At 34.8% G+C, this 14945-nt stretch overlaps 1 pseudogene; it reads left to right on the top strand.

Annotated features, from left to right (window-relative positions):
* The first annotated feature begins 599 nt into the window (after nt 1-599).
* Nucleotides 600-1201, top strand: LOC127185687 (cytochrome b5-like; annotated as a pseudogene).
* The last annotated feature ends 13744 nt before the right edge of the window (nt 1202-14945 follow it).

Genomic DNA, 14945 nt, shown 5'->3' with positions numbered 1-14945 from the left:
CTAAAGGATATATAGTAGAGGTATGCATAAAACTTACAAGGACTCAGTAATGAAAAAAAAAGGCTGCAAATACAGGGTGATATATGAATAGTTAAATCTCAAGTAACCTGCATACTCAGCAAAAAGCCTAAGACACATAATAATAATCATTATAAATAAGTTGTTTCCAATAACTCAATTACAGTTTTGAAAACAGTATGTTCTTGTTGTTTAAGTCATGTTAAACATTTCAATCCCATAGATCTATGCATAGCCTATTTAAATACTTTTATATGACCAGTAATCATAATTTCAACAGAAACCTTTATTGTGACACCTTCTGAAGTTTAATTACTTCCCTGTTTTATTTCCTGTCATTCATTTAGACTTTGGTAGAGATGACTGTCCATCAAAGCTTTGAGCAATTCTGATACAATAGTTTCTGGCTTCTGTGTTAAAAATAATGTGGAACTAAATGGGAATAAAAAGACAAAGTAAATGGTCATGACGTAGTAGTCAAAAATAAATAGATAGGGTCCCAGACGGAGGCATCTTAGACGAGAAGAGTGCACTACCCTGCAAGGCTGTGTTGCAGGGCCTGGGAGGCTCACTGTTCCAAGATGGCCATGTAGGCAGATAAGGATGTGAAGTACTACACCATGTAAGAGATTCAGAAGCACAAAGACATCGAGAACACCCGGGTGATCCTGCATCACAAGGTGTACGATCTGACCCAGTTTCTGGAATTGCATCCTTGTGGGGAAGAAAACCTAAGAGAGCAAGCTGGGGGCGATGTTACTGAGAACGTTGAAGATGTTGGGCATTCTATTGATGCATGAGAACTGTCCAAAACGTACATCACTGGGGAGGTCCTCTCAGATGACAGATCAAAGATTGCCAAGCCTTTGGACACTCTTATCACTACTGTTGAGTATAATTCTTGTTGGTAGACCAACTGGGTGATCCCAGCCATCTCAGCCTTGGTTGTAGGCCTAATGTATCGACTCTACATGGCAAAAGACTAATGTGCTTCTTTGAATCCAAGGAAGAAAAAGACTGCCCCAGAGAGGGGAGAAAGAAGCCAGTGTTAATCACTTCCACTGACAGAAAGAAATTGTAATATATGTTTCCCTTTCCTCCTGCACTAATAGAATAAACAAGGAACACTTTGTACTCTTACACTTTTCAAATGTGCCTTTTTATTCAACTTCCTTTTGATGTTTTCTCATTACACAATTTACTTATTTTAAGCATGATCTTTAAAATATGTCTGGCTTTTAAAGTAAAAAAAATATATAGATAGATAAAAATTAACTATACTGATATATTCAATATGTTTAAAATAAATATGGTCCTTGGTATAATTTACCAAGACAACTGTTCCCAAAGGGTACTCATTAGTGAGTTTCTAGTTTTGTGACATATATTGGTATGACAAAAAAAACAACACATCCTGTCAGCTTTCAGCATAAGATAGCAAGGACTACCTTTTTTTCCCAAGGATAAAACTGATGTCAAATTCCTAGCTTATTTCTTATATCTGCTTCTATCACAATGTTCACCTTTCTTTCACCTATTGCTTTGCTACACAATACAACTTTTATCAATGTAGTGACACATGGACAGGAAATGAAATATTTTCAGGTATTTACAGTATGGTATTCTAATCTGAACTGCCTGCCCCTGCAAAAAGATCAAAATAGTCTCTTGATTATAAATGTTTTTATTTCCTCAGATGAGGAGATGAGATGAGAGCTGCACACAAATTTTACAAATGCATGGCTTGGGCTGAACCCAAAGCTTTTCTATCTATCCTAGGCCTATGCCTGGAAGCTTCTAACCTCCCTACATATAATCTGTAAATCCAGATATTGAAGTCTTCAGTTTCCAGCTGCTAACCTAGGCCCAGTATGTTTTCAGCCTCTGAGACTTACTGCTGAAGAAGCTTACCCTTTCTGGTTCTTTCTGAGCTCTTGCTGCCAGGTTCAACTCAGCTGTTGTGGCTCAAACTTCTTGCTTGTAGAGGAATTTTAATTCAGTGGTGTGGCTGCTCTGGCAAGATATCACATCTAAAGATCTTCTAGGACTGTATAATCTGGCTGGAATGCAGACACACCCTAGATTACACTATGATCTGGCTGAAACACAGTCATGCCCTTTGTACATACCTTTAATTGCAAACAATGAAAATAAGATTAGTTTTAAAAAGGAGTTCCTGTTTGAAGGTGAAGTCTAATTGAGGAGCAGACAAAATGATGAATCAGAGAAAGATTTGACAGATGAATTAGTGATTGAATATGCTCAACTCTCATGAGGACAGAAAGGAAAAAGAAGCTTTTACAGAACAGCACAGAGAGAGCAGGGGAGTTCATGGAGACAGTACAGTAGAGTTCGGGAGTATAGTACAGTTGAGTTTGTGAAGTTCAATTTGTGAAGTTAGAGGCAATTTTTCCAAGCAGAACAATTCTGTGAGAAGCAAAAAGAAGCAGTTTGGACAAGGCAGTTTTGAGAGGAGTTTTGATCTGGAATAACTGAGCCAGCCAGAGTTCTGAAAAATACCTAGTAGGGGTGAGCTTATTCAACAGTAAGTCTTGGAGGCTGAAATCATTCTAGTCCTAGGCTAGCAGAGAAGGCTAGAAACTGAAGCATTCAACGTCAGGGCTTGCAGATTAGATTTATGAAGGATAGAAGCTTCCAGGCCTAGGCATAGGGATAATGAGTTAGAAAAGCTCTGGCTCATCAGAAGCCATATGTTCATAAAGCTGGCATATGGCTCACATCTCATCCCTTGCTCTGAGGAAACAAAACAAAACTAAACTACATTTACCCTTTCCAAGCTGACTGAATCAAACTTGTTTCTCTCTGCTTTTCCTTAAATTGTTCTGCTAGGAAATAATGCCTCTGAACTCCATGAACTGAAGTGTCCCAAACTGCCTGACTGAATTAAACTGAACTGCACCAAACTATACCATACTGACTCCACACAAAATTCCTATACTGTACTCTATGAACTGTACTGTGCTGTTGCCATGAACTCCTCTTGCTCTCTCTATGCTCTGGTTTTAAGTAGCTTCTTTTTCCTGTCTGTTCTTGTGAGAGTTAGGCATATCCTATCTCTGAAATGTTTCTTTGATTCATCACTTTGTCTTCCTCTCAATTATACATCGTTGTTTGGGATTAAAGGTGTGTATTAAAGGTTTGTTTGTATTCCAGGTGGAGGGATTAAAAGCATATATTTAAGCCAGAGGAATTAAATAAATATACTGAGGATATGTCTGTATTCCAGCTGGGTAACACACACACACACACACACACACACACACACACACACACACACATACACACACGTGTCTTTGGATTTGATTACTTACCAGAGTAACCATATTGCTGAATTAAAGTTACTCTTCACTTTATGCTTAAAGAATTTTGGTTATCTGGATGCTTACTTAAAAGAATTATGCCAAAAAATAAGGGTATTATAAAGTATTGGAACTAGATGTAAAAGATAAGTCACTCTTAAGACCAATCAAATGCATTCTATTACATAAGAATAATCACAGCTCTAGAAAAGAATGAGGTATGAGACCAGAAGAAAAAGAAAAGTAATGCTAGGAAGATAAAAAGGAACTGCCCATTATAATTTGAAACTAAAAAAGAAATTAGGTTTGCAGATTAGCACAGTTTATTTTAAGCTTTTGGAGAAGATAGTTTTCCATTTCAAGTTCTTTATACTTCTAATAAAACTTCATTGTTTTAATGACTCAAATAATTTACAAGGAAGACAATTTCATACTTAAAATAATACTACTAATTTTAAAAGCTACTATGGTCTGGAAAATGATCATTTAATATCATTTAAATGCTTAATTAACACATTTTTATACTCTAGTATCTCATTAGCAATTTTATTTGTTCAGGTAAAGAAAGATACTAATTATTTAAAATTCCATGCCTATTAAGGAATAAAATACATTCTAATTATTATTGGTATTGGTTTTCTTATTATAGTTCACATTAAACACTACTTAATTTTCTGTTAAATAAAAATCTAACTAGTAAAAATGACTGACAAGTCTATTTAGAAATAACAATCCAGAACACAGTGTTTTGAGAAAATGTTGCTTAGAAGGTTGAAGATTCAATACATGTCTACTCAGGGTAACATAAATTATGCTTTTTAAAGTCAGATCTATGACCTAAAATCAATGAAATTTCAGGCACCAATTTAATTTAGAAATGAAAAAACACAGTCACAATGAAGATTTTAATTCTAGTTTCAGTTCTGTGGAACTGATAAGATTTCTAAGCTGGAGATTTTTTCCCCCTACTCTCCCCAAAACTTCTGGATACAAAGAGATAATAATCCTATTTAAATGGCATGATTGAGGGAAATGATTTTGATTGCCATGGTAGTCTCAATGTATTCTCATGAGTTTGCCTAGACTGGAGACCTCTGATCATCCACAAGTAGCTGATAAGAAGGCAAATTTCAATATACTAGCTGTGAGTCTGTCGGAACTCACCAGTATATGTCAGCATTCCAGAGTATGAACTCAGCTAAGCAAAATCTCAGCTAAGTCCTGCAAATGACTGCCACTGAAGTAGGTCTGGTGCTAAGTTGTAGAGAAACCATATTGATGTAGTATCACCCCAGGATAAGGCAAGATCACACATTGAACATGAGTATGTTACAGAAGGGTAAATGAAATAATGTCCTCTATATGTATTATTATCTCCAACATTGCTCTTTTATTTTCCTCACAATGTAACTCTTCAAAGTTTTTATGCATGAGAAATAAGTTGTTTTTCTCCAATCCAGTTTGTGCTTTTTCTATTGTACCCCACCAGATGTAAAGAAAAGAAATATGATATTTCTATTACATCCTATTTTTCACTATTCCAGCTAAATTTGAAAATAAATCAAAGAATATAAACCCTAGGTCATTTCTTACTGTAACTCCACATTTCCTTGGGCAAGTTCTTTCTGGAAAAGTAGCTTCACCTCCTTTGCCTGTCTTATGGTTACAACAAAGACCACTCACAACATATAACATAGTCTATTAATGGTCACATGTTATAGATGCTACTTCCATGGACTCTACATTGCAGCCCTGCAAAAACAAGGAAGACTTCACTCATTACAAATCCATACCTCCTCATGCCACAAAAAGGAAAACAGCCTTCTTGATATCTTACTCTTACATATCTACCCTTTTATGTCTTGAGTATAGTTACCTGTTTTATCACTCATCCGAATAAGCATGCATCTGTCAAAGCAGAAAGAAAGCATACCATACCATCGAAGTATAGGTAGAAACATCTGGCTTTCCCTTATTGATGTTCAAACATCAGGTCAGCCTAAGTTGCAAATTTACCCTCTGAGTAGGTAATCCCATTATTAATACCCAACTTATCTTTAGTTGTTTGAAGGATTGGGTGCCAATTGTGTTATGTTGCTTTTCTTGGGAATATGTATAAAAATGTCAGTCAACACTACATAAGATATAGAGCAAGAAACCAAAGAAGCTAGCTCGCTCAAATCTAGTTTGTCTTAAAAAGTAATTTACTGTGCATGCTTGAAAGAGTTTGGTTGAGCTCGTGTATGGTGGAACATGCCTTTAATTTTAGCACTCAAGAAGGAGAATCAGGTGAATATATCTGAGTTTTACATATTTTTGGTCTATACAATGAGTTCTAGTATAGTAAGTACTACATAGAGAGATACTGTCTTCAAAAATAGTATGGTTTAGGTTTTATTTACAAAAGAATAAGTGACTAAAGGGAAGCTGTATTGCTGGAAAGCACAAATGTGACTGATGAAAGCTGCAGTCCTTACAGCTCATTATACAATATGGAAGTAGCTCCAGACAAATACTCCTCTCTTTACTAATGGCTACTGCTTAGATAACCTTGGTCACAGACATTGTTTATCATGGCACTGTAAAGATGATAAGAAATAGACCCCAATGACATCTGTGTGGTAATGATTCTACATGTACTTTAGGTGTAAATAACAGTTATAGTGCCTTCTATGAGATTAAAATGGAAAGTTGGCATGCTTGAACAAGACCTGAAAAATACACAAAGTCGTAGTTAAGATTCACTACTAGGATGTTTCATGAAGTCATGGAAGTTTGGAGCCACAATTAGAACCTAGGAAATGTAGATAAACTCACAAAGCTATGGGGGAAGGGCTGATCAAGAATTTTCCATCATCCCTAGCACCACTTTGCATGGGTACCGAGATTTAGATGTATAAGATTTAATGTGTGAACTGCTACCATTCATTCTTACTTTGAAACACTTATTTTGTTCTATTTATTTTTCACTAAAAATATATGCCTATCCTATAGCTGTTTCTCAATTATATATTAGAAGTATACAACCAATTTTTAATTTTATATCATATCCCGAATGAGGTTGTCTCAGATGGGGTTATAGATTTGGTCATTGAACAATGTTCAAGTCAAAAAAGTCTTGATAAAATATGAATATAATATTTATATTTTGGCTTATGAGAAGAACATGAACTGTGGGACTGAGGAATGAAATAATCTAGTTTGATTTTCACTGGATCCACAGAGGCTAATGTACTAGATTGTTGGTCTCCAATTTGAAAAAGTTGAGAAAAATACTGGAGATGCTCATTGTATTTTGAAAGTATCAACTATAAAAGTTATGAGAATCAACTGTAATAAGAGACCCTAGATCCTTCCCAAAGTGTCTGTTCTACATTTGCTCTTACAACTATGCTGCTAGCTTGTCATGTAGGCCTCACCACTACTGTATAGATGTTGATACCATGCTTTTGTACCATTAATAATGTGAGCTAAGGGTAATATAGTCTTCTTACAAAGGACATGGCTACTTATTACCATAGCAACACAAAGTACACTGCAACAAAATGAAAATAATGGCAGTATTTGGCAAAGGAAGAATATAAAGAAGTATTTTTTTTCTGAAACTAAAAATCTACTTAGATATAAAGTTAAGTCAGTAAATAAGCAAGTATATTGATAATCGAAAATTTGTGATGTAGGTCACCCATTGTGGATTTTGTAAAAAAAAAAAAAAAAAAAAAAAAAAAAGAAAGAAAGAAAAGAAAAAGAAAAAGAAAGAATAAATAAATAAGTAATATTAATTATACATTTATATAAATTTAAAATAGATGATGTGTACATCTTGAAGATTAAATGAGCTGTTAATATCCTCTTATACATATTAAAAAATTAAAATATAAATTTAAATAATGTATTAGATAACAAATTAAAACAGCAGAAAATCACAACATTGAAGTTTGTCTTAAATGCAGTAAGAAAGAATCTGAGTATCTTAAGTAAGATTACAGCTCAAGCTTCAAAACCAAACATAGGTTACAGAAGGTTTTTCAACAGTTCAGCAAAAGGGGAACAGATGCTTGCTGGAAAAAACTAAAGTATTTCAAAACAAACTTTTTAGAGAATTGAAATGAATGTAGCTATGATTTAAGAGAAATTATCCAAAATGCAATAATACAAATAAAACAGTGAAATGAATTTGAAAATAAAAGTCTGAATTAAAATTATATCTTTTATTGTTTTGATATAGTTAAAAAGAATAGTATATGGAGCAAAAGATAAAATGGACTGTTAAAGCATTTCTTTAATATGCATGATGCTATGTGATAAATTCTCAAGACCCCCTGAGAAAAATCATAATATTAAAACATGAAATATGGCCTATTTTATTACAAATATTTCTATAATATTAATGACATGAGTGTTCATAAATTAATGAATAAATTCAAAAATTGCCATCCTTATACAATAGTGTGTTCTTTAGATGTTCTCTCTCCAAAGTATATTGAACTCTGATTATTGGTGAAAACCTGAATGAATCTGGAGGATATTGTTATATGAAATAAATCAAATTCAGAAAATCAAATGCAACATGTATATATGTGAATCTTAAATCTTACACATCTCTGGTAGGTAGAATGTGTAATAATGGTAAAATTAAGCTGGGGAAGGTAGGTAGGAAAAGGAGATGGGTAGAAGCTTGCATTGTGATGTAAATTTATGAAAAGTTGAGAGGATTTAATTCTGTAGTTAGGAACAGTAGTTTATATGCTTCAAAGTAGCTGGTATTTTGAGTCTCTTATCACAAAGAAATTTTGTGTTGAAAGTGATATGATAACACAATGTATATTCATTAATGCACTGTTATATGTATTATACCCATACATTTAATATTTATAGGTCAAGCAAACATGTTAACAGAAGTGAGTAAAACATAAATAGACAAAGTTAAAAATCTTATTTATATATGGATCTAAAATAACTGTAAAGGAATAAATCCTCTGGTTAAACACAACACTCAAGCAATATACTCAGATTATATAGAGCTTCTGCAATGTAATAATATAGAAAATTTTACGTTAAATCTACAAGAAAATATGCACAAGCAGAATAATAATTTTAAGGGCCTGAATTATGAATTAATAAGGCAAAGTATACATAAAAGAAAGCACATAACTTAAATATCACCAATTTTTTCAGTATTATAAGCTTAATATCCTCTTGCCTCAGCCTCTCAAATAGTTGAAACTGCAACCCTACACTATCACATTCAGTGAGAGTATCACACTGTTAAAATGTACAATTCAGTATACTTAAAATGATTATAAATTGTAGGCTTTGATCTTTTAAAACCCTACTATTTGGGGTTCTTTAATTTCTCTACCACCTTTCCAGCCCACCTACCCTAGATAGGAGAGAAAAGAGGGTATTGGGGCACATTAGAAGAAGACATTTTAGATGCATTTCTTTGGAGCGATTACATTCTTCATCATCAGGATTGCAGCAGACCAATTATATAACAAATCAGCCAAAGATTCAGCAACCACATCAGCCAGAACCTAGGAGCTTTCTCTCTTGGAGCATCTTGATATGGAATCAAGTGATGCAAAAGCCAAAAGTCAAACCTCTAATTTTTATATTCCCATTTATCTTCTCTCAGAGTCTGTACAAAGATGCTTTTAAAGTGGCAAAGATCATGCCCCCACAACATGTAATTCCCTTTCTAGCAGACTAATTTCACATGTCCTCTCACAAGGCTCTTTCCAGAGGACAAACATTCCATGCTCTCACACAAGTCTGTTTTATATCCCATACTTGGAATCAAAACAAAAACATTCTTACATCCACTAGGATAAAAGTGTATATCATTTTGAGTATTATAGACAATATGAAGGAAAATAATCAAAACTATTTTAGTGAGCCTAAGTAAAAATTATATATTACTTCAAGGAATGTTTTAGTTATTTTTCTGTTGTGTGATAAAATATTGTGACAAGAATTTACTTAGTGGAAATGATTTGGTTCACCTCATACTTACAATTTATAGTCCCTTACTGAGGGGAACTCAGGGAAGAAACTCCAGTCAACCTGGAGGCAAGGAACATGATGGCATATTACATACTGGCCTCTTCTCTAAGCTAGTATTCTTATACAGCCCAGACCCATCTAGGAAGAAATGGTGCTGCCCACATTGGGCTGGTTCCTACCTCCCACATCAATAAGTCAAGATACTCTCTCACAGAGAGAACTACATGCCAAACAAGTGGGGGTAATTCTTGGACATTCCTCCTTGTCAGATAACTCCAAATGTGTCAAGTTAACAATAAAATATAACCTGTACCGAATTCAAAGTATCTATATTGTGTGTTATCATTTAAATTTTAAAGAATACAGTTCATAAAATAGATTTTTAAAAGCCACTAAAAAAAAAAAAACAAGAAAAATATTGAGATATAACAATAAAATTCCTGTGGGAAAAGAACTTTAAGGGTAAGATGAAGTTGACAAGGGTATAAGGCAGATAAGATATGGTGGCTTATGATAGGAATATATGCATGTATGACACTGTCAAAAAACAGAATAATAAAAGTCCTAAAGAAAGTGCTACTCTTCTGTAATAGTCACATTTCCAATTTACAGCTGGGTAGTGGTGATGCCTTTAATTCTGGCACTCAAGAGGCAGAAGCACATATTTCTCTGAGTTCGAGGCCAGTCTGATGTAGAAAGTGAACTTCTAGACAGCCAGTGTTACATAGAGAAACCCTGTCTTGAAAAGCTAAAAAAAAAGTTTAGTTTCCAATGAAAAATAAGAGACAAGTGCATAAGCAATATAGCATGGAATATACATGGGGAAAGTAAAATCAATAAAGTATCCTGAGAAAGAAAATTCATAGTTTGGATCAAGCCAAAAGGACTTAACTCACTTATTCTAAATGTTCAAGGAATGGAAATAGAGTCTATAAAATCTTAAAGTCTGAAAACTGTCTTTCATCAAAGAGAATAACAGTGGAAGTACAAATTATATACCAAAGGAACCAAGTAGAAGTTCTGGAGTTTATTACTACAATAATAGACATGAAAATTCCCAAGCAGGGCAAAATAACATATTTGAACAGGAAGAATATATAATGAAGTAATTTGAAACTAGGTCAACTGACATTATCTATTCTGATAAAGCAAAAGAAAAAAACACATCACACAACTACATAGTATTCAAACGTCTGGGAAATAATAAATAATAATAAATAATAACCTAACCAATGAACTATGCTCAAAAAACCAAAAATTAACAAACAACAAAAGCACTAGGAAATCCTCTATTAAGCCTATACAACAATAACAACTGAAGCATTTCTGTTAGATTGAAATGAAAGGAAACTACAAAATAAGTCAAATGCTTGAATGAAAGCACCAGTAAAAAGAACTCCACACATAAATATAAAAGATAACTTAAATATCTCTTATTGTAATCTTTTATCTAATTTAAAAGAGAACTGCATAAATCTGTATTGATATGTATACAATATCCAAGAATATTGTCTGAATTGTGTAAGGAGAAAAGAGAAAGGAATGAAACTTAATATGACCTAAATATTTGTACCTTAAGATGTTAGATTTCTACAACTCTATTACCAAGTTGACGGTACTAGTAAAAGGGAACTAGAACATTTGCATTTTTAGGGGATGATTGGTCCCATAAAGGAAGATAATTCAGGAATCAAAGTAGTGTTTTGTATAGAAGTCCAATGTGCTATCCTCAGCACCACAGAGCCAGGTCAAATTAGTGTTTTTAATTAGAGGTGGTAGAATTCTGCTCCATTCGCCAATATAAAGTGACAAAATTTCTTTGAACCTAAGAATAGGCCCCCACTGGATGCTGCATCCTCTGCTTTGGTATAACGATGCTTATGTTATAGAAATTTTAGTTAAAACTTGGTATCATTTATAAATACTGTGTTGTATTTTGATACACAACCTCAAATGATAAGACAAAGTTACCTAAAATAATATTTTTCCTATATAGTAAAGGTGGGCCAGCAAGATTTCTGAGCAGGTGAAGGTACTTGATATACCATACGGGTAACTCAGTTTTATTCATAGAATCCATATGAAAAGTCAGATGTAGTGGCTCCTGTGTGTAATCTCAACAGTCTTATAACAAGATAGGAAGCAGAAACAGGTGAAAAAGGTGTAAGGTGTTGGGCCAGTTATTCTGGAATATGCAGAAAAAAAAATGAGATATAGCCTCCTCTAAATCAAGACGGAGGGAGAATAGTAAGTCTCTCAACCAAATGCTCTGGTCTTAGCATACACATGGTGCCCACACACTCTACCATCTCTTTTTGTCTATCACACTTAAAAAATTAAATAAAATTTAGAAACAAAAACAGAATTAGCCAGGTGAAATGGCACACTCCTGCAATCCCACCACTCAGGGAGGCTGAGGCAGACAGATTTCTCTAAGTTCGAGACCAGCCTGGTCTACAAAGTGAGTCCACGACAGCCAAGGCTACACAGAGAAACTGTGTCTCAAAAGAAAAAAAAGGTTGGAGGAAAAAAAGAGTTTAGATTAGACTGTTCTAATTGAGATGTTAATAAATAAGCAATAAGGTTCAGAGTGGACATAAGAGAAAGATATGAAATATGGTCTTATTAATTTAGTCTTTTGTTTCCAAGTAGGAACTGTCCAATAAAATCTGAATCTATACCCAAAATATCCAGAACTTGTTTCATCTCGTTGAATAGTAGTACCATGCTATAAAATAAATCAAAACAGGAAGAGACATTTTTTTCAACCTCTCATTCCTCCCTCCCATATCAAATTTGTTGTGAAAACCTGATGTGTTTAACCTAATAAGTAGTTCTCAGATAACTCACTTCCTAAAAATTTTGTAGCTATTTCACTGATGCTATTTCAGGTAGAAAACTACTACCCCTAAAATTAAGCATTTATTGACTATTTTGACAATGTGATTATTTGAAATATTAATCTGATTATAAATGGCTTTTTATTACACTTACTTAGAATAAATAACTCCTTATATGTTCTAACCGTTAGCTATCTATGTACTGTTTGTCTTTATATATTCACTAATTGTCCTTTAAGCCAACTTAATCCTTTTCCTAGACAATGGGCCTTCATGCATACTAGCCCATTTTTTATCTCATTGGTTATGGTATATTCAACTTTCATAACATTACAACATTAGCTGAAATCTTATTCATGTCACATTCATAATATCATGTAGTAACATGTTCTTCTCTGTATATGCCCCATATTTGTCACCTCTTTGCTCCTCTATTATTTGAGATAACCAATTTATAAGGAGGAAAGTTTCTTTTGGCTCTTATTTTTATGTTTTAGTCCTATTTCTTTTGGAGCTATGTTGAATCAACCTCTAATTGTGGTTGTGCATGCCAAAATCATTGTCCTTAAGACCAACATGTAAAAATGATAGAAAAAACAAGGAAACCAGAGCCACAAAGTATCCTTCAAGGATGTGTCTCCAATTGCTGTCTCACTAGACCTTAGCTCAAAGTTTCTGTTAATTCCTCCTAGAACCAATCTGAGGAACAAGCCTTAAGCACATGGAATTTTGGGAAAAGGTAAACAGCAAAATGAGTTATCCACATTGTCTCTAGCAGCACCATGAAACACAGACTTTTTGATGGCCTCTGGCAACAGCATGGACCAGAGATATCAATACAATCTGGCATATATTACAGGACAGGTGGAATTCTATGATCAGTGCTATCACTAGTTGTTATAGGAAGGGAAGCTTCGATTTCAGTGATTTCAATGACTCCAGACTCATAGTTGGGTAGGAAAGGCATCAATATCTTCCTCAACCATGCACATACACAAAAGAAACAATCAAGACAGGAAGCCACTGAAAAGTGTCCTTCCAAGTTGTTATAAATATGATGATGTGTAGCTCTTCACACTGGATTGCTTATATTGAGGGAGGACGTTGAGGAATGACAAGGACTCAGTTACTTTTAAGGAGCTGGCCACTGAGAGTTGGACCATGCTTTCAATGAGTATACAGGCAACAGAAATTATACTTGATGTACTTTTTTCCTTATTTTGGGTGGGACGAGAGGGTACAACCTTGGGAGGGCAGATGTAAGAGGAATGAGAAGTGAGCATGATAGGGGTGAATTGTGTGAAATTTCCAAATAACAGGGGCTGGAGAGATGGCTTAGAGGTTAATAGCATGGACTGCTTTTCCAAAGGCCCTTAGTTCAATTCCCAGCAACTACATGGTGGCTCATAGCCATCTATAAAGTGATCTGATGCCCTCCTCTTGCCTGCTGGTGTACATGGAAGTAGAGCACTGTATACATAAATAAATAAATAAATAAATAAATACCAAACAACCAATAAGAAAAATTATGTTAGAAAAAATATTAAAATGAGTGATTCTCCTCCTGACTCTTAAGATCTCACGTGTATCTCACAGTGAAAAAGTCAATTTGGTTCATCTCCATCAGTCATTAAAATGTCTTAAATGTTCCAACATTGCTCAATAACCCAAGTCTAAAGTCATTCTCAATACTCAACGCAAAACCTACTGTGACTACTTACCAGCCTAGCTCATCTGGGACACAGAGAGAAAACAAGCAAAGATAAGTTGGGTGTGGGCCACAGCCCACATTAACAGTCATTCCAAGGAGGACTGTGGGACACTTGAACAGCTTTGGGCTTGGATCTCTCTCCCTGCTCCTTCTTCGCCTGGCCCATCTGGGTCACAAAGAGTGAATCAGCAGAGCTGAGTTAATGCAGGCAATAAACCACATTAGCCACCATACCAAAAGGCCTGTGGGACACCAGAGCAGCTTTGGGCTTGGATATCTCTCTGTTCCCTGCTTAATAGTCTAGCCTTTCTGCAACATGAGAACAATCCAGCAGAGGTAAGTTTGATGTTGGCTACAAACCACATGGTTCACCATATCAAGGAGACTTGAGGGACACCCAAGCAGCTTTGGCTTGGAACTCTCATAGCATGCTCTTTTCTGCCTGACAAACTGGGACACAGACAGGGAACCCAGAAGAGATGATTTGAACTCAGGCGCCAACATCCATTCTGAGGAGGCATCTGGGGAGCCCTAGCAAACAACCTTCAGCTTGGAGTTCTCTTTGCCTGATCCTGACCTACGTGGCTCACATACAACACAGACAGCAAACCCATAGAAGGAAACCCCAAGCCAGACAACACCAGAGACAATCAGATGACTAGAGGCCAGCATAAGAACACAAACAACAAACCCAGAACCATAGAAAACCACTGGAAACCTAAAAAACCTAAAAAAAAAAAAAAAGCAAGCTCTGGAGAAACTAACACCCAGGATTTGCAAGAAAATGATTTTAAATCTGAAGTTCGGGAAATGATAGAGACCTCGAAGGAGGAAAAAAATTCTCTCAGAGAAATACAGAAAAATACATTCAAACAGATGAAGGAATTGAATAATTATATAAATAATTACAGGAAAATACTATCAAACAGGAGAAAGAAATGAATAAAATTATTCAAGACCTACAAAGGGAATTATAAGTAACAAAGAAAACACAATCTTAAGCAATCTTGGAGTTTGAAAACCTAGGTACAAGAACAGAAACTGCAGACA

This window comes from Acomys russatus, chromosome X, assembly GCF_903995435.1.
Source record: "Acomys russatus chromosome X, mAcoRus1.1, whole genome shotgun sequence".
Lineage (NCBI taxonomy): Eukaryota > Metazoa > Chordata > Mammalia > Rodentia > Muridae > Acomys > Acomys russatus.
The sequence above is the reverse complement of the archived record's forward strand: the minus strand, read 5'-3'. Positions and strand labels throughout refer to the sequence as shown.